We start from the raw sequence: 21433 nt of genomic DNA, 5'->3' as shown, positions 1-21433 counted from the left end.
AATATGTTCTATAGTTAGTACTATATTATTACAATATCTTATATTATTAGAATTATTTAATATTGTACTAATAATTATATAATTATGTAATTTTATTATATTATCATATAATAATTTAATTCTATATCATTGTTATTAATATGTTTTATAGTTAGTACTATATTATTACAATATCTTATATTATTAGAATGATTTAATATTGTTTACAATTTAATATTTTTAATTTCTTTAAAAATATTATATATATTATTTATTTATATTTATTTTATTTATAGATGTACATATTTATATTTATATATGTATCGTTACATCTTTATATAGTTATTTTTATATATTATATTTATTTATATATATACACACTACATATAATTTTACATCTAGTTATATTTATAGATGTATATAGTTACATAGTTAGATGTATATGGATGTTTAGGTACGTATATTGATATTTGTATAGGTATAGGCTGCTTTCTCACCTCTGCTACCTTTTCCATCCCTCACTCTTCCCGCCATGCTGCCTCTGTCCCCGCTCCCTGTGCCGCCTCTGGGCTGGTGGCCGGGCCGGGGGAGCAGCAGCTCCAGCCCCAGGTCCCGGCCCCCCGCACCCCCATGGGACTGGGGGACCTTCTGGTGGCACCAGGCACCACTCCCCAAGGAGCTGCTGGAGGATGGTGAGGCTGAGGGGGCTGGGGGGGCTGAGGGGACGGCGATGCTGAAGGGACGGTGATGCTGAGGTGATGGTGGCACTGAGGGGACAGTGGGGCTGGGGGAGCTGGGGGGGATGGTGAGAGCTGAGGGGATAAGGGAGTGGCAAAGGCTGAGGCAGTTGATGGGGCTAAGGGGCCTGTGACATTGAGATGATGATGGGGTCTGAGGCAAGTGGAGGGGTCTGAAGGGACTGGGGGAGCTGAGGGGACTTGGGGGCTCTGGGTTTGCCAAGGGCATGGTGGGGCCGAGGGGATAGTGGGGGACCAACGGGGAGCACAGGGGGGTCCAAGCCTGTCCAAGCCTGCTGGGCCACAGCACATGTTCCAGACTCTCCACTTTTGCCAGGACTGCCCTGAATTCCTCGTGAGCAGCAAGAGACTGATGAGGGCCAAGAGAGAGAAGCTGACGACCACCAACCACATCTTGAACAGGGACCTGCTGCTGCTGCTGCCTGAGACCCTTGGTGAGGCCACTGGGGCTGGTGAGACGGAATGGATGTGAGGGTAGTTTGGAGTTGGAAATGGGCACTACCCCGAGTCAGGAGGGCTCCCTGCCCTTGCTGGGGGTGGTTCAGCTCAGCTCAGCTCACCCAGAGCTGGACAGGGTTGTCCTTGGGGAAGGCAGATCTGCTGGCACAGCCCGGGAGCTGTTCCCGTGTGTCCCACTCTGCCTGTGGGCTGCAGCAGGACAGTCTCGGCTGGGCTGCGCTGGGAACACCCTCGCTCCTTGCTGGCAAGCTGTCCCAGCCCTGCCCAGGGATGTCCCTGCTCCCTGCCCAGCTCTGGGGAGGCTTAAGGAGCTCTCTGGGAGTCCGTGGGACACGATGGGTCGGTCCTGTGCAGGGACAGCTGGCGGGAGTATCCTGTGAGTTTTGTGCAGAGGGGAGGAAGACCTGGCAGGAAGTCTCCTGCCAAAGCTAGATGGTATTGCACGAGGATTGAATGAGTAGGTGAGAGCTAAATAGACAAGTTATTTGTTGTTGAAAATCCTCAGAACATGGGATTTTTTCTTTCTAACCCTCCCCGGTAGGATCTAAGATTTTGTAATCCCTGATAGAAGTGCAATTGCTGCCAAGGGAAATGTACAGGAGGACCAATGTTGACTCCATATCCCCTTTGTTTCCCAGATGTCCATCTGTACCTCTCCAGGAGGGCTGCTCTGCATGGGAGGGAGAGACCGAGGAAGAGCCTGTGAAGATGGGGCGGCTGGGATCTCTCTGTATATACTTATATTTAGAGATGTGTATAGTTATAGTTATACCTAGGTAGTTATAGGTATATAGATATTTACATATGTAGATTGAATATTTGTATAGGTATATTTATATATTTATCTAGTTATATATGTACCTAGTTGTATTTATGTATGTATCTAGTTGTATTTATATATGTATGTTATATTTCTATCTGTATTTTAGTTATAATTACATATGTGTGCAGTTGTATAGCTATGTAGTTATATTATTCTAGTTATAGGTATATGGATTTTTAGATGCATATATTAATATATGTATCTAGTAATATGTAGGTATATTGCTATATGTAGGTATATTGTTATATTTTCATTATATTTAAATATGTATAGAGTTGTATAGCTGTCTAATTATATTGATGTAGTTATAGGCCTATGGATATATTGATATTTGTATATTTATATATAGGTTCACTATGTGTATATTTATATATGTATTTATATAGTATATTTAATATGTAATTATATTTATATCTATATTGTTATGGTTATGTGTATGAAGTTATGTTTCTGTAGCTGCAGAGTTGTATAGTTTTATAATTATATTTATTTACTTATAGGTATGGTGTTATTTGGATAGGTATATTGATATTTTTGTATTAGTTTATAGGCTGTACAGTTGTAGTACTCTGCAATAAATTAACATTTTTAACTGCAGTTAATATTTGTATATTTTTACATAGCATAGTTGTAGAAATCTAATAAATTTTTTTAAACTTAAATCGGTATTTGTGTATTTATAAATCAGCACAGGTGTAGCAATTTGTAATAAATTTTATTTTTTAAACTTAAATTTACTTTTGTATGTTTATGTATCGGTAATGTGGGTGTAGAAATGTGCAATAAATTTAATTTTTAAACTGAAATAAATGTTGATTTGTGTTTTTTGAAGCAATTAGCAGAATTTTGAAGATTTTGGCAGCGGACTGGGGGAAAATATCAAGACATGCACAGCAGATCCCCCTGTTCCAGTAAAGCTGGGAAATGAAACCATAGATTTTCGATAGACAGTGGAGTCACATGTTCAGTGATAACCCACTGCAAGGGCCCACTAAGAGAATTGACTCCACTCAATGTAGAACAAACCAGGAGCAAACCCAGCAAGGTTAAATCCATACCCTGTCAGACTGGAAGTCCCTCACAGACGGCTCAGGGAGTTCCAACTGAACTTAATCCCTGACAGAAGCAAACAGGGACTCTGAGTTAGCTCTGCTCTGTTTGGCGGTGTGTTGGCAAACCAACTGGAACAGTGGTGGATAACAATACCAGTGTAACTGCTGCAACGTGTGGATGAATGAAGATCAATTGATAGAAATGTTGAAACGTTCCAAAATCCAGAAGGATGGTGGATAACTGAGAATTAACAAGTTCTTGTAACCACTAAAATGATAGAAGCCCTTTTTTGAGAAGTTCCACAAAGGAACTCGCATGGATGGTGATGCTACGATAAGTAGTATCAGAAGACATCAGTATCTTCTTGTTTAGTGGATATATTTTCAGGACACAGGCTATGATCACCCCCTACTCACATAAACCCCTTCCTCACACACTGCACAATAAAACAAGTGTGCATGGTATCTTCAAATGGAGACAAGAGAAGGCAAAGCCGATGACTGAGGACTTAGCTTATGGAACAGGAAATGCTGTTTTTCTATAGTTGGAAGGATGTACAAATGAGCCCCTGGCATACTGGAGGTGTGCTGGCTCTGCGGATTCACCTCCTTGCACCATCTCTGCACAGGTTGAAATAAAACCAGATAACTCTGTGTGTGGATCCACTGCTTGCACAGCAGCTGAAAGAGCCTGGGTTTGGGACAACATTAATAGGCTGCCAAGGAGGCTGTGAAATAGATGTTATTGAAAGTTTTTTAAAAAAATTAGCTCAGATGCGCCCTAAGCTTCTGGCTAGACTGTTTCCAATAGCTTGTTATGGACTTCCTTGGAAACACTATCCTGTGACTCAAAAAAAGCAGCCATCCAGACATGATGAGCATCACAGGAGATCATGTGTCCTTATGCGGGCACAAGGACTGGTCACATATGTTGTTCTGATAGCTATCAGTGAGATAAATATCAGGAATACTTTATTTACAGTGGAATTTCTTTTAAAGTGAAGGTGACTTCTTGGGATCTCTTCCCGCCATAGGTTTTGTCATTTTTTTTTCAAAAAAGGAAGACCTTTATCCCCTTAAAATATTAGAATTATGATTAGAATTTCTAGTACAGAAAAGCTTTTAAAGCTATAATTTATTAATCTATGCCACAGATCAGTGTGAAACTGTGACCTGTTGAAAGAATTTAAGGGACTGAATATTTCATATGCAGATCAGAATATTTCTGGCAATAAGAAAAAGAAGTCCTATAAAAGACAAAGAAAATCCTTAACACACTAACAATTTCAACAATAAATAGAGAGGGCACTAATGTCTTTATCCACGATGTGGAATACTTTTACCTTCAGGGATACCAGGACTTATTTGCTGACAATGCTGCCCTTTTTTTTAAGGTCTCAAGAAAGTACATGCTTTGTCCATACTAGGAGCAGAAAAAAGTCACCTCTGGAAAGAAGTTCAGAAGAACATGTGCTCCCATCTGAATATATGTGCTACAGCTGCATTTACAGGCAAGTACATATGTACTGCAAGTGATTAAGTTTGTACAGGCTTGATGCCGGCTTGTGTTAAGCTGGTGTGTCAGCAAAAACAATAGAACTACCCATGATTTGTATGTAAACCAACTCTTTGGCAAAGACATGCCTCTTGTCATTTTTGTCAAGAAACTTTTGAGATTTAGGGCTTGTTGTTGTCACTGATCCCTTTTTCCAGTCTAACCCCTCAGGGCTGGTCAGGTTCTGCACTCTTTTCCACTCAGCAACTGAACACATTTCCTGCCATCCAGGCTCCTGCCCATGTCAGGGTCATGCACAGACCGGTTCTGCAGCCTCCAGAGAAGAGCAGGCTGAGGGAGGAAAGGCAGTAGACAGTCACTGGGGTCTTGAGAGCAATGAGAGCAATCCAAAATAGGACCTCTGCTGTGTTGTGAGGATAAGAGTGATAAACCCAGCAATCTTCTGTGTGAGACTGGACCCACCCATGAATATGAGTGTGGAAATCTGACTCATAAAAAACAGGGAAAAAATTGTCCTTTAGTATCTGCCAAAGGCTGGATGGGGCTCTGATCCACCTAGTCTAGCAGAAGATGTCCCCATGGCAGAGGTCTTGGAACAGGATGATCTTTAAGGTCCCTTTCAACCCAAACCATTCTGTGATTCTGTTAATTACAAAACCATACACCTGATGACAAATCAAACACAACAGCCATGGATGCCCCACTACATTATTGGAGGTTGCTGTAGTCACTTGTGTCACCTGGAGACAGTTTTGTATTTGGAAAGACTTTCAGGGTCCTACTGTGTCTATAGGTAACTTTTCCTGGTTCAGTAACACAAGAGACGTCAGAACAGACTATTTGCGAGCACAGTATTGTTTAACCTGCCTGTGAGCCTGATGAGAGAAGTCTATTTGTGTTATTGCAGCGTCTTCCATACACTGTACAGGTAGTGGGTTATATTTGTTTTACCTTTTGAATATGCAATGTTCATACACAATGCTATATGCATAAATACTAACATTAAGTCCCAATTCCCTCTTTGCACAAGGATATCTAATCATCAGAAATATTTAACAAGGAACCATATTAGCTTCAGGCTTGATAGTGTGGGTTGCTGAAAGTGGGAGATGAATAATGGTAATGCTTAATAAATTCCACTCTTTCCAGTTGCAGTTTGTCCTTTATCAACCCTGTTCCATAGAAATCCCTTGTTTACAGGAGAGACTAAATGAAATTCCTGAATACAGATGAGAATTTTGCAATTCAGGCTGATTAAAAGGGGAGTTTTCTGTTATTGTGAAAAGACAATGTAAATGTGTAAATGACCTGTTTGCTGTATATTCTGGAGGAGGCTTTGCAGTTAAGAATGAAAAGGAAAAAAACAGTTCTCTTAAAAAGTACCATAAAAGAGTTCTTTGTATTATCAGAAACAGCTACACTGACATTGACCTCCACTATTACATATGTACAATCACCCTTTGCATGGCTTAATTTGGCCATAATTTTGAGCTGCAATTCTGAAATCACATAAAATATGCTGTGAACAATGGAGAAGAGCAGAAATACCAACATTTCTCATCAGCCTTTTGGATTGGAAGGGCTGTTTCATTTATGCTCCCTTAACTGTCAGCCTCAGGTCTGCTGTGCAAACAGTTCTACACTGAACCTTACGTACTTTTCTAACACCAACATAGGCGGTAGTGTTTTACACCTGTCTTGCCAGGTAAAGGGGCAGCAAATTTGTTCTTACTGGCCATTACAGTTAAATCTTTGGTCTGAGACCAAAAGGAAAATGTTAATTTAAGAAGCAATTTTGCTTGGATTTTTTTCACGTGTGAACAAACTGTGGTCTGCTGACAAGAATGATACTGTCCTTGTGAGTACAAACCTCCCTGAGAGGTGAACAATCACAGAGGTCACATCTGCAGATGAAAACCCACCATACCATTAATTTGATGTAAACACAAGTGACATAGCTCTTCATCCTCAGCAAGGACTTGCCATTGCAAAGACATTATTAACATGCAGAGCTCTTGTTTACAACTGTTATTAAAATGCCGGACAAAGCAGCCAACCAAATCCCTTTATCCTTCTGTGCCTCTTGCTGTTGCTGCTGAGAAAGGAAGAGGAAGAGCCCTTCAGGGTAAATAGAGGAGACTTTCCAATAGGGAGAAGCTTCTTCTTTTGTATTCCAATGACAACAGAGGGTTTTGTCTTGAATCTCTGTGTCAGCAGCTGCAGAAACGCTGAGAAGTTGTGTTTGGTCATCACAAGCAGGATCTGAGCAACCCAAACTTTTACTGCTCTGAAATCCAGAGGCTTTAGGCAGTGACGTGACCTTCTGCAGGAATATGGAGACAAAAGCAGAATGCGGTTTTTGCAAAATTGTAATGAACATATAATGTTATTGAACATATATTGATAAGATAACATAAAAGCTCATAAAGCATATAAAACTGATGTAAAGCCAGTCAGAAAGTAATAATTTATTGTAATAAACAGCAAAGGTTGCAGATCACAGGAAAAAAAGCTTTCTGGGGAAGGAACACGAGCTTTAAAATTCGGATCTATTTTTAAGTTTTAATTTGTTCTCTCTTTCAGGCTACAAAAAAGATCTGGTGTCCCAGAGTGGAATCTGATGCCAAGAGTTTGAGAATAGGATGTGATAAGAGCACCAGACTGTTTTATTTGTTTATAGGAAGCAGCCCTGTAGAGCTTTCCTTTCAATTCAAAGTAGAAGTCCTGTTTTTCTAAAAAGAATTTTGATATATGGGTGTTTTGGAGGAAGAAAAAGAAAACAACAAACCACCCGATGTCTACATTGACTTAAAGTACATCAGAGAAAGCTAACAGTTCACCAAGACAAAAGACCTTCACATAATTTCAGCTGTTATTCTCCTAATAACAATAATTTCACAGTATATGTTGATATAAGCAAGCACTAGCAGATTAAGTCAGACCCTCTTTCCTTGCTCTGGCTTTTCAAATACTGCTAAGGAAAGGTTAGGCTGTTTTATTACCAGAAAGATTTTAAACTCTTCAGAAATCAAAACTGAATTCAAGTCAGGTATATAAACACTGTAATTTCCAGACTTCTAAAATCTTGTATTCTTTTGTATTTGCTTGGACTCTAACTTGTTCTTTGACAAGAAAAAAAAGGCTAGATATGGGATTTGATAAGAAACAGTTTTTAACAGGAAAGAGGGGAAAAGGCCTTTGAACAAAACTTTACTTACAAAAAAACTAGCTGCTGTAGCAAATACTTATCAAGATAAAAAGGCATGTCATTTTCTGTGCTGTTAAGTGTGCATGTTATTAAGCCTGTGTTTTCCAGCCTATGAAAACCCACACTACATTGTGAATCTCTGACTAAATATTGTTATTTGACCTCCTTAACAGTGCAAATTATACTGGGTTCTAAGAACTTTGCTTAATTACCTTAATGCTTTGATCAGTCCCATGCACATACAACATTCAGAAGCCATTAACCACAGCATTCAGTGTTTGGCAGATATTTGGTCTTGAAGAAAAACTTCTTACTATTTTTTTTCCTGTCACTTTTAAAACTCCTTGGTTTTGGTTGATATCAAGAGCTAGAAAGCTAAAGCATGGGGGGAAAGGCTATGTATGATAGCAAACTAGTGTGTTGTCAGAAAATGTCCCTTAGATAAAATCAGAAGTTCAAAAGACTCCATCCTGCACTTTCCCTTTCCCTTTCCCTTTCCCTTTCCCTTTCCCTTTCCCTTTCCCTTTCCCTTTCCCTTTCCCTTTCTCTTTCCCTTTCCCTTTCCTTTTCCCTTCCCTCTCTCCTTCTCCTTTTCATTCCTGTTGTCTCTTATTTTCACATACAGAGGGTTTTATCATTTGTTCCCTTCAAAAGTAATTTACAGCACCCTCATTCTTTCAGTTCAGTTCTTTCAGTTCTCTGAGAGACATCTCCACACCATCCTGCTCTTGCAGGGCACTCTTGCTTGGTGACAGAGGCTGTAAGAGCACTGCCAACAGCACCTGTGAAGCCAGAGCTGTGGGATCAGTGCTGGCCTGAGGTGCTACCCTTGGAGTGGAAATATCGGTAGGAGGTCATGCTCTGCCTCCCTGTGCTCACAAATCCCTGGAATCCTTTCTGCTGTGCTCGGGGTCACTGGGCAGCACTACCAGGGAAAGTAGAGGATGTGGTGAAGCTTCAAGGACAGCTTGGGCGGGGGCTCGGGACAGCAGGACCCTCCCCCGACCAATGGTCAGTTCTGCACACAGGTATGGCACACTCCTCAAAAGATGCAGTGCTTTTTGGGGAACATCTGTTCAAATCTTAGACATTTGTGGAGGCCAAAAACTAGGCCCTCTTTTCCTGATAAAGCAAATGATAGGAAAAAAAATTCTTTTGACCAATATGGCTTCCAACATGTACGTTGTAAGACAATTATTTTCCCACACATACTGCAGTCTCCCTCTTTTACCGCTACCAAAATCCCAGTGCTTGATGTACACAGCCCCAGGATATTTTCATGAATATCTCATAAAAAGCACAGTCAACCTCTCAAGAAAAGCAAAGTGTATTTTCTAATATAACCGAGTAATTTGGCTTTTGAATGTTTTACATTTGCAGCTGAGGCCCTCTAAGCAATTCTACTCGTTTTCAGAGGTGAGGTAGTTATGATCAAAGAATTAAATTTTACATGAAATTTCCTTATGGATAACTGTCATAAAACAGAATGGATGTTTGGAGAGTGTGTTATTATGATGTAGTTATGTTCGAGGTCTGACGCACATACACACACACACACAGTATGACATCTCCCCTTTAAATTTCTTTCTTTTTAAATATAGAGTTCTAAGAATGTATAAATCTGTTTGGAAAAAAAGGTCAAAGATTCAGTAGTAAAAACTTGTCTGCCTTCCTGGTCCTCCATTCTGGACATCCAGGGCCATAGGGTGCTGCTTTCAAGACTGTTCTTCAGCCAACAGTAACAGGCATCGACACAAAGGCACCATCCTGCCCTCTTTTTGTGTCATCAGCAATAGAAACAAGTTTCTTTTGGTTCCCAAATGAAAAACAATTATGTATTTTTGTGTGTAAAATCTGATGACTTTTGTTGATGTTAGAAACATTTCACAGGGCCAAAGCATATTAAAATTTCTGCAGTTTTACAAAATAGAGATGTAAATGTCACAGAAAACATAGTAAGGATGGAGATTTGGTCACCCTGAAAGAAATGACTTACTTTTTGAATTTTTTATAGAATCACAGCTTGATCCAGAGTCCAAGTGATGTCACCTTCCCCTGTCAATGAGCCATCTTGCAAATGCAGAACGTGTCAAACCCAAATCTGGTTCCATCACACATTTTTATGCCCAGTTGTCTCCAAACACTGCAGCAGCACAAGCTGCAACTAGCAAAAGTAACAGCAAAGCCTATTTTAAGGATGGTTTGGAAGATCCTTTATAGCTTTTCTAAGTGCACAGAAGTGTGTTCTCCAACAGCAGCAGATTAATGAATCCACATCCCCTCAATCTCATTGCTATTACCACCCTGCACCTTCTGTGCCCTGTGTCTGGAGCCTGGTAAATACAATGTTTTGGCATTACCAGTAACATTGGTTTTGCTTTGGCCCAACACTGCAGGGTCTCCAGACTTCCCTGTGCTGTGTCCAGTCTAGACCATTCCAGCATGCCTGACCCTGACTGCAACATTTCACCAGCTGGAGAGCAGGGCCAGAGTTTGATGCGGCTTCTCTCCTACTTATGGTGACAGCAGGTGGTTATTTTGTGTAGAGTGAACGCCTATGACCACACAGGGTCAGGGTGTGACAGTGTGACAGAGGGCAGGGATGGCACAGGCCAGTGGTCCCAACCTTTGGAGATAGGTCATAGCTGTCGATCAGGAACCATAAGACCTCAGGTTCATCAGGTAAAGACAGTTTGGGAGACAACAAAAACCCCAGAAAAACTGCATAGCTGAGAACCAAGGGATAAAAGGGGGCATGTAGGCAGACTTTATTAGGAAACCTATAAAAATAAACTCAGGTGAACCCAAGGACAAGAAGAAAGATGTTACCAACGTCAGTGTCTTCCTCCTCACAGTGAAGAGGAGGAAAACCCTGTCATTACCATCACAGCCCTCCCAGCAAGAAATCCAGGACACTGATGACTCTCTGTACAACTTTCCCAGACTGAGCTGTGAGCTGTGGGACTTGGGAAAGTGTTTTAAGGGCTAGCACAACCGCACAGATGTGGTAGGTACTAGGAAGTGTTTCTGTATTCAGTTCTAACTGCATTATTGATGATTTTCAGTACTAATTAATCCCATGGGTGTTTCGACTGGCACAAGTGTGCTCTAGATGTAACACCATTGTTGTATGTCATTACAGATTCTGCACATACTCATATCCCAAATGCGTGACATTGTCGCAGGCACTTCCTTTTTCTTTTGGATATTAATTAATTTGAGGGATTTAATGACGATTCATTTGATTTAGTCATTTTCTAATAAGCATACTGAAGTAAGAGGTACACTAAACTTTGAGTCAATACCACCATTACATAATATGTTCCCAAATTAAGTCAATTAATATCTATTATTTTCTACTCCTGTATTTTGCACTGAAATTCGACTTGCCCTCCATTTATAAAAAAAAGAGAGATTTTCCAAATCTTCTTAACATTTATCAGCACTGTTTAGCAATATTTTCATTTTAAGCTAGTCTGTTCTTTGAGACTAAAGTACAAAATCATTCCGAACAACAAAAAAGCCTCAAATAATTTTTGTATTTCAGATCAAATAAGATCTAAATTCTAAGTAATAGACATCTCATATTCATGTATCCTTTTCTGATTGCACTGTGACCTTCTCAAAGATGTCATGTGAATGTTATTTAGTGCACTATTATGGATTGTTCATGGACTTGTGGACTGGTAGGGGGAGTGTAACAAACGTACCCATCACTGCTCGTGACCTGGAACTCAAGCATAACATTTTCTTGTCCCATCAGCTGAGCAACAACATTAATTCAATTCTGACTGATCCAGAAACTGTTAAAACCAACATAAAATGTATAATTAAAAAATAGGCACCCTCATCATTGTTCTGGTGATTATGAACAGGAACTGGGAATGGTGTAGGCTGTGCAGTGGAGCACAGTGGATGTTCAGACAAAAGAGGCACTCCAAATACCCAAAAAGTGCTGCTTCCAGTCTTATGTATCTCTATATTCCCTCAAATCTATGGACAAGAAGCACTTTGCTCCTATTTGCAGCACAGCTGAGTGTGCAGCCCTTTCATACTAAATATGAAACAACATAAATCTTTTGAGGGAATATCTAAATGGTTCACAGATCTGAATAACAAATTGGCCAAATTTTCCTTTATTTCTTTCATTTTAATGTTATTGCCCTTCTGTAAGAAGCCAGGCATTTTCCCTTCCTCATCAATGACTATATTTCTTTCTTTATCGTCTGTGTGCTGGCACATATCCATTTACTTGTAGCTCTTTACTGTACCTTCAGGAACCTGACATTAGTTGGTTTAAGAGGGAACAAGTTGGCTATTTTTTGATTTGTGCTCTGCACTTGTTTTTCCTGGCATTTACTGTGGAAAACTGAATGTAGCACTGGATATGTTCTTTGAAGGTACCTCAGCATTATGTGATATGTTGCTTTCACGGAGCAAATTCAAGGTTGTCACATGACAGCCAGGTTTTCACTAGACAGAAGTTCAAAATGCTTGGAAGGAACCCAGATAGTGTTCTGAAACTGAAAAATTATGAGGGCTAACCCTTTGTTCCACCCTTCAGGTAAATACAAGCACAGGATCTGGTGGCTGCAGCTCAAACTGCATCTGTCATCCATGTCCTGAACCTGAAGCACTTCCATCAGCTCTCCTTCCACAGGCATTCCAGTGGAAAAATCAAGGTCAGCTTCTCTCAGTCGGTGTTAGGTACTTGTTGACCTGGAAGAGCTGACCCCAAAGCATATTAAAAAGAGATGTACTAATTTCATGATGTCTCAAGGGTTGTATTTACATACACTTCATATGTTGTCACTGACTGAGCAGATCTGCTCTCACATCATCTAAATGGAAATGTGTCTCTATGCAAGAAATACACTTGGAAAAGGTGGGCATAGTATGGATACATGTTGTGATAATGTCAATTGCTCTAATTAATGTTAGGACTGAAAGTTTGATCTTGGAGGTCTTTTCCAGCCTTAGTGATTCTATGTTTCTATGACTGATAAGGCACTTTTTTGGCTAAATTACAGAAAATATAACAAAATACAGCAAAAACCAAAGATGGTTTCACACTAGTTCACCATGTATGCCTGGTAGCAAGTTGAGGCGTTTTAATATGCCTTGCAATATTATATTTTAAGGTGACAGCACCTAAAATATTTTCAAAAAATGGCTCCAGTACAATTTTATTATCATGGAAGCATACAAGTTAAAAAATATATTTTTTAGAAGTAGCTCATTACAAAGCACTTTATTGTATTCTGGTGTTGTCAAGGATACCAGTAGTTATGGTAAATGCCTTCCATAAGCAAGCCTAGATTATGCTGTAACAGGAAATAATCACAGAGACTGAGTTATATTTCTGTAATTTTCTTCCACAACAAACAGAATGTCAGTTTAAGCACCAGAAGCTTTCGTAATCATACCATCTACACAAGAATACAGCTAATTTTGAGATCTCTCCTGCTGTCACAGCACTCTGAGTTCTACCTAGCAGCTGAAGAAAAATGCTCTGTTATGAATAAAAACTGATGTCAAAGAACAGCATATTGATTGCTGGCAAATATTAAGACTTCCATTCCTCATTAAAAAGATGGCACTGATGACCGATAGTCTGTTTTACATATCCTCACAACTTATCTGCTGGAAGTCTGACTGTCCAAAAGAAGTTTCCTTACTCATCAACTAAATATGCCAACGTCCAACAACAACTATGAGCAAAACTTCTTCTCAACTATTAAATACTGGGAATTCCCCAATGCTCATATCTGGGGAATTGACACTAAATCTGACCATAGCTGTGTCAATTCACACTGAATCCAGTGCAGCCTGACCAATAGACGTTAAAAACCTGTGGAAGAGCTTTTAGGTCATAAAGCAGCACATGGAGTCTGGGGGAAATTTGCCTGAAATCTCAAAACAACGATTGAAGGACAAGTCAATGCTGAAAGATGAGCACTGCTCAGAAGGTGGTTGCATCCACAGGTTTAATAAAATAAGAGGTTCTACAGGCTTTCTCTACATTCAGTTACTTGTTCTCATCTCTTCTCTGCATTGCATCTACACAAGTGTTAACAGAGCTGTGTGCTGAGCAGGGCAAGGGACTGATGGAACTGAAAAACAGCCATTAAAAATAGAATAGTGAATGTGATTTGCCTGCTTTAAGGATACAGCCTTAGAACAGCCCAGGGTGGAAGGGATCTCAAAAGATCATCTGGTCCAACTTTTTGTGGGAAAGGGAGGGAGCCTCATTGGGACTACCTAGAACCCTGTCCAACTGCATCATGAAAACCTTCAGCAATGGGGACTGTCACATCTCTGGGGAATTTGTTTCAGTAAAAGATTGTTCTAGGGTTTGGAGATTCACGGTAAAGAAAAGCAGTACACCCACAGGTAGGTTCAAATAAAAATATTATTTTGTTAAGCAACTGCTACTATTAGTTACAAATATGCCCAGATAAAATATTAGTAACAGATATGTCCAGATAAAGCAATGCAAAGCCTCAAAGGTTTTACTGACACCAGAAGAACTGTTTGGAAGTCAAGGAGTCCAGCTCCGAGTTCCATCATGCTGAGGGGTTCAGCAGGCAAAACACTTGGCGGGAGTCCCCGCGGAGGCAACATAGTTCTTGGTGTTCTGAGTGCCTTGCCCAGGTGCACAGGCTCGGGCATTTTATCTGGGCAATTTGCAGTCTCATTCTGATGTGTGTGGCCATCACACAACAGAAGGAGGAGTTTCTGAATTGTCACGTCTGCTGACAGGCTGCAGTGTGTCTGCGCCAGGAGCACTTTGGGGGTCTTGGGGGTCTTTAACCTCTTCGAGGGTCGTTACTTCCTCCTATCATAGTCTTCATAACCTCTATCTCTCCTTGACTGGGCAATTGGTGGCACACCTGGCCCTCTATCTCTACTGTAACTAGTCTTGTTCCTCTCTATCTTGGAAAGTTCCTGTTCCCACAGCCTGTTCCTGCGCCTCGGCTGCCAAGGGCCAGCCACAAGCCAATGACTCATGGACATGTCCGTACACATTCTTACTATAAAAAATTCTTTCTTATGTTGACATTGTCATAGGTTTGAAAAGAGATGTTGGAACTTTTTCTCAATGCTCCCCACCCCCATCTGTTTCTTCTGGGATGGGGGTAGTCGGGGGGGTGGAAGGGGGAATGGAGTGAAGCCATATGTGCTGGCCAGCGCAGGACCAGGGTAAGGGGGAGGTCCTCTAGAAGCGTGGTTGCCTGGGGGCGTGGCTGGGGAGTCTTTTGCTGGAAGGTTTTTGGTTTTGTCTGCTGACCTAATGGGGGGGGCCTGATTTCGGCTGCCTCCTTTTCTTTTCCTGAGACAAAATTTTTTTCCTCATGGAACACCTCATGGAGAATGACTGAGAGAGACCGACCCATCTCAGAGCAAGGTATTCTGCCTTCGGGACTGCCTGTGAGAAAAAGCACTCTTTCATTGCTGGCTGCAAAGCCATCGATGGCTTCAAGCATACGTGGCTGCGAGCAGCTGTTGTGTTCCCGGGACATTTTGCCTTCAGTTTCCTCCACTTTTTCCCCCACCTCAGGTCGCCGTGGGTATCTCCCCACTGTTACGACCTGCCCCAGGAAAAGGGGAGAGGGGGTAACTCAGGTTTTTATCAATAATTCCCTTGGGGTGGATTAAAGTGAAATAATCGGTGTCTAAAAACATACTAGCAAGGTTTATTTTAACAATTTTGAATCAATAGGTAAGTTAACATTTTTGGGTGCTGTCATAACCTTTCTGGGGAGGAGAAAAATGCATAGGGGAGAGAAAGGCAGGATAAGAGCAAGGGAGAGTAAGAGAAAGAAAAGCTGAGAGTGGACAGATGTATATAGTCACCGCCCACGGGGTCCAGCGATGCTTCCATGTCTGTCAGTTGAAGTGGTGGCCTTGATCTGCTGGGGGTGAAGGAGGGAAGCCCCCATACTCCAAGAAGTTATGGGTTATATCCATGGTTAGTGTCACGGGCCATGCCTCGAGCCTCCAACATCTCCTAGGTCTGTGTGCTGAGCTTTTGTGTCTCGCCTGGTTCCCGCCTTTCAAGATTAGCAGAGGGAGGGACCTGATTGCTCGTCAGATGTATCAATAGTCAAAAGCCTGCAAGCTCAGCTCTTATCTTTTCAGGACTTCACACCTTCAGCACTGGAGGGAGGGGCCTGATTGCTCATCAGATGTATCAATAGTCAAAAGCCTGCAAGCTCAGCTCTTGCCTTTTCAGGACTTCACACCTTCAGCACTGGAGGGAGGGAGGGGCCCGACTGCTCATCAGAGTCAAAAGCCTGCAAAAGTCTCCTAGAATGCATAAATCATTAACCATTTCAGTCTCTGACACCCACCCTACCTGGGGAATTGGGATTTTGTTTTGTTTCTTCTGAAAGTTTTTGATTGCACCATTTGTTGCTTATTTTGATTTGTTAATAAAAAGCTGTTCTTTTTCTTTTCCACAATCCCACCTGAAGTTTCTTAATTTCTAAGTTGTAATCTTGTTAAACTAAGACAGCCATGAAAGCCCTCCAGTGTTACTTGTTTGTGTTTCTCCTTGTTTTCTCCATGTGACTTTTTGTGAGGAGAGATCCTCCACCCTCTTCATAGCTCCCCTATAGGTACTCAAATAGTATAATGAGGCCCCTCTCGATCCTTCTGTTGTCCAGGGAGAAAAGACCTGACTGCTGCAGTCTTAATCACAGCACAGGTTCTCACATCCTTTGATTATCTTTGTGGAGGTCCTTTAGACCCTCTCCAGTCTGTGAAAGCAGTAGGTGAGAACAAAACACTGCAGGGAGAACAGGGAGAACCATCCATCCAGTTTCAGTGGATGCACAAAGGTATGCTCAATTAGTGTGACCTTAGCTGTTACTGGAACATACAGTTTAGGAGATATTTGAAGGAAGCTAAGATGGAAGTGGAAAGGTAAAAGAAATCAAAAAAAAAAAAAAAAGGAAAAGGAAACTGAAATGGGAAGAAATTTAAAAAAAAAAAAAAGGAGAGGAAGAAAATTTTCCATAATGCCATAATGATACTTTCTAGAAGTCTACCAAAAATTTCTGACAGTGAGGCACTGGTACAGCTGGCAGCACAGAAATAGGAGCAATTATTTCTGTAATGAGAACTTTATCTATTGTGGTAACTTGTTCTTCACTGTTCAGGCTCCATTCAGACTCAGTGACTTGTTTGTAAGTCATCCAGTTTTCCTCATTTCCAAAAGGAACAGATTACATCACATGTGATTATCAGTTTCCCTTGGACAAAACATAATAAGCCTCTTCCTTACTGAACTGAGTGGGGAAGGGGCCTGCTCTAAAAATTGCATAAGTCTAGAGGACCTCCATCACTCTCTTTAGTTGTATCACAGTATAAGAATGAAATTCTGCAGACAACTGCTTACAAACCAGTCACCCTTTTTTATCAATGCTTAAATCTGAATGTAATTTATGTTAGTCTTACAGAAAAAAATTAAAGAGAAAAGCAGTTTAAACTATGTCTTCGGTACTCTCAACTTAATTTCTTACCAAAATGTCGGGGATTTTGCCCTTTAAAATAAAAAGAAACACACAAAAAAGAATTTTCTGTAGGCAGTGTAAACATCTCACCTATTTGAGAAGTAAAGAATATTTACATTTGTCTTCATAGATTTTTGAGAATGAAATTAAAATTCTGGTATGTTGTAACTTGAGGAACTAACCATGTTTGCTTGACAGAAAAGAGAAGGACCTAAACATTTCACATATTTACATATCGTCAGCTTAGGCTCACTGCTTGAAAGTGTCATTTCTACCTTCATCATGTTGGTCACAAGAGCCCATGTCACTGTTTTCAAATGGATAGTCTTGTTCTGAGCAGGGATACAAGGCTCATGCTATTCAAAAGTAATTATAAACCCAGCAATTAAAATGTATTTTTACAAAACAATATGCTCTTTTTAAACTTTGTACTGTTATCTGAGCTAAACAGAAATACTATGATGAAAATTGAAAAACAAATAAAGCTCTGCAGTTTGCACACAATCTGTTAATTATGTTGTATAATCATTAATAACTTGATTAGAGGAACACTATAATTTTCACTGGCACCATTAAAAAGGCACAGCACAAATTCTATAAGGCACTTTGGAATCAGGATCTGGATGTCCTCCAGCAACCACTGAGCTAGGTTTGGATTTCAATGATGCTGTAGTGATTTGTACCAGCTGAGTTTCTAGCTCATTGTCTTTTGTAATCTAGTTATGTCTGCAATTTCCATTTTAATTAATTCCATCTTAAAGAGTTTCCTTGATATGCCTTTCTGCAAAATTCAGCTGCTAATCAGCATTAATGCAAAGTTATCACTTTCACCAGTGGATTTCTTGGAATCTTGTGTAGTTCAAATCATTCACCCCAGATAATTAAATATTCACCCCAGATCTTTCAACAACCTGCTTTCTTTAAAGAAAGAACCCAAGAAGACTGAACAAGTACTCTTAACTCTTTTGAAAAATCTGTTAATGAATGTACATATGCTCTGTTTGGGCTTGATGATGATCCTTATCATATCTTTTGTGATACAGAACAACTACAATTCTTTACAGACTTCTTGCATCTTTTCAAATGCAAATAATATGAATATTCTTCCCTTTCATCACAATCACAGGGTAAGAATAGATAGTAAACAACTATAAGTTTCTTACTCTGATAAAAATATCAAACGCAAAGACCAGATTCAAATTCTGTTATTTTATTACTAAATTGTATCAGAATCAAGAGATCAGAGAAGGTTTAAAATACGTAGCCATTACCACAAGACCTGGGTATTTATGTGCATACTGCTCTGTATTCTGTACTTAAACTCAGGTTTCTAAGGCGTATTCATTTAGCAATCTTGCAATTCAGACTCATGTTTCAGATTTGTGTGTTGTTTAGCAGCTTTGTAAATCTCAGCCTGCTTGCTCTAGAACAGATGTATTGGTCACATAGTCTGACCAGTGGATGTTTAGAATTGTACGGAGGCAGCGTTGATGGAAGCGTTCTAAGAGACGCTATCACAAGTATCGAGGCCATGCTGATGAGAACACAGCTGCGTTGGGCAGGTCATGTCTCCAGGATGAAGGACCACCGCCTCCCTAAGATCTTGCTTTACGGTGAACTTGCCACTGGCTGCCGCATGAGAGGAGCCCCGAAGAAAAGATACAAGGACTCCCTGAAACAACATCTCAACCTTGGCCATATTGATCACCATAACTGGTCTACTCTGGCCTCAAATCGGGAGGCCTGGAGACACACCATCTATAACGCAGCTGTCTCCTTTGAGAACACACGCAGGATCACCCTCGAGGATAAAAGGCAACGCAGAAAGAACCGTGTATTGCAGAATACACCATCTAAGGAGTCTTTCTGCTGTGCCTTTTGCAATCGGATTTGTCTGTCACGTATTGGCCTCATAAGCCACCAGCGTGCCTGCAGCAAATGTGGATAGAGCCTTCCCAAATCTTCGTTCGCGAAGCCTAGCCATGAAATCTCAGCCTGATAACCTGCCCATCATAGTTCCATCTCCTCAGGGCATTTCAGTACATGCACAATGCAGAGCATGTGAATAAATCCACTAACCAATAGAAGTGTCCACACATTTGAATTTACAAACCTGCAGTACTAGGCTGAACTGGGCCCCTGAAATCACTTAACACATCTGGGTTTGCCTTTCCCTTTCTGCTACATCCTAGGAGAAGGACAACTCTAATCCCAAACCAGGGCAGATGGAGCTCGCTTAGCCCTGTAAGGCCATCCATCTAAGAGAAGGACACTCTAATCAAACCTACGTCCTGAGGACCTCGCTGCCCAGTGGGGTGGGCCCAGTTCCATGCATACTGCGGCTCACCTAAAAAAATCCACTGCACAGGCTCAAAGGCTTTACCCACATTCACAAAGCCCTGTAGCAACGGGCAAGGGTTGAAATGGCAGGTGAAAGGTGCACTGGAAGCCGCAGACCCAACCCTGCATGCAGGCGGTTCAGGATATTGGTCATTTGAGACTGACCGGAGATGACAGTCTCTTGTGGCAGCACCCTGAACAACCAAGCAGCCTTTCCAAGGACAGCACTGCTTGCTCCACTTGGAGAGGGGCCTAGAAAAGGTGGCCTAAACAAAGCTCATCTCCACATTTCACCCAGTTGGTTAACCGCAGGCCAACGGGCATTTTCTACTAATGCAGTCACACAAAGATCAAAAGACAAAGGCATATACACCTGCCTCCAAAGGTGTAACTAAACTGACTAGCACACGCTGGAACATCAGAACCATGCTCGATTCTGCAAATAGCGGATGGTCTGAGCATTGTTCTGCCCTCATTGCCCATGAACTGTCATGTCTCAACATTGACATTGCTGCTCTCAGTGAAGTTCGTCTCCACAAGGAAGGCAGCCTCAGAGAACATGGTGCCGGTTACACACTCTTTTGGTCAGGTAAGCCCAGAAACGAAAAGCATATCTCAGGAGTTGGCTTCATGAGCAAAAACTCTATTGTCTCTAAACTTGAAAATCTGCCGACAGGTCACTCTGACCGCATTATCTCCCTACTCCTTCCACTACACAACAAGCGACATGTTGTCCTCTTTAGTATATATGCCCCAACTCTCCAAGCTGATCCTGCTGGAAAAGGTAAATTTTACACCGACCTGTGCCACCTTACCCAAAAGGATCCTGCAGATGATAAGATCATTATCCTTGGTAGGAAAGAACTTTGAAGCCTGGAAAGGAGTATTAGGCAAGCATGGTGTTGGAAACTGCAACGATAATGGTCGCCTTCTCCTAGAATTCTGTGCAAAGCAACAGCTCACCATCACTAATACTATCTTTCAACAGAAAGATAGTCTGAAGACTACCTGGATGCGTCCTAGATCTCATTGATTATGTCTTAGTGTGATGGAGAGATGTCCGTGATGTCCACCATACCCGCGTGATGCCCAGTGCAGAATGCCAAACAGACCATCGGCTTGTGCGCTGTAAACTCAACTTCAATCTTAAGTTCAAACCTAAAAGGGGCAGTATCCCAAGGAGGAGACTCCAAGTTAACAATCTCCGATCAGCCACAGTGAGAGACAGATTCCAGGTAAAACTTCAAACTAGGCTGGAAAATCATTCTATAGATTCTGTAGATCTCTCTCCTGAAGCACTTTGGCACCATATTAAAAACAGCATCCAGCAGTCCTCTGAAGAATCCTTGGGTTCTCCTTCAAGAAGAACAAGGACTGGTTTGATGAAAACAATCAAGAGATCCAGGAATTGTTGAGGAAGAAGAGAACTGCTCATCAAGCACACTTTGCACTGCCTTCCAGTCACAGAACAAAAGCAACCTTTCGTCTTGCTTGCAGCAAGTTCCACCAGAAACTACATGACATCCAGAACAAGTGGTGGATCGATCTAGCTGAAAAACTCAATTATGTGCAGATACCAGGTCCAAAGCCCTCTACTCAGCACTGATGGTCAAACGCTTGTGACAGATAAAACCTCCATTCTGAATCGATGGTCTGAACCCTTTCAGCTCTCTTCAGTACTAGCCGTGTAGTTCAAGACTCAGCAATTCAGTCCATCACACAACAACTGGTAAAGAATAAATAGGATATTGCCCCCACTTTGGGAGAAACCCTCAAGGCC

General features: G+C 41.2%; 1 long non-coding RNA gene across 1 annotated transcript; it reads left to right on the top strand.

The window, feature by feature from the left end:
- Positions 1-377: 377 nt before the first annotated feature.
- Positions 378-2374, top strand: LOC113984448. Its single transcript, XR_005564477.1, has 3 exons — positions 378-671; positions 1054-1171; positions 1835-2374. It is a non-coding gene; the product is annotated as an uncharacterized LOC113984448 (long non-coding RNA).
- Positions 2375-21433: the final 19059 nt, after the last annotated feature.

Source organism: Pipra filicauda, unplaced genomic scaffold, assembly GCF_003945595.2.
Source record: "Pipra filicauda isolate LSUMZ 115617 unplaced genomic scaffold, ASM394559v2 scaffold326_size819446_pilon, whole genome shotgun sequence".
Lineage (NCBI taxonomy): Eukaryota > Metazoa > Chordata > Aves > Passeriformes > Pipridae > Pipra > Pipra filicauda.
This window is presented reverse-complemented; position numbering and strand designations above follow the sequence as displayed.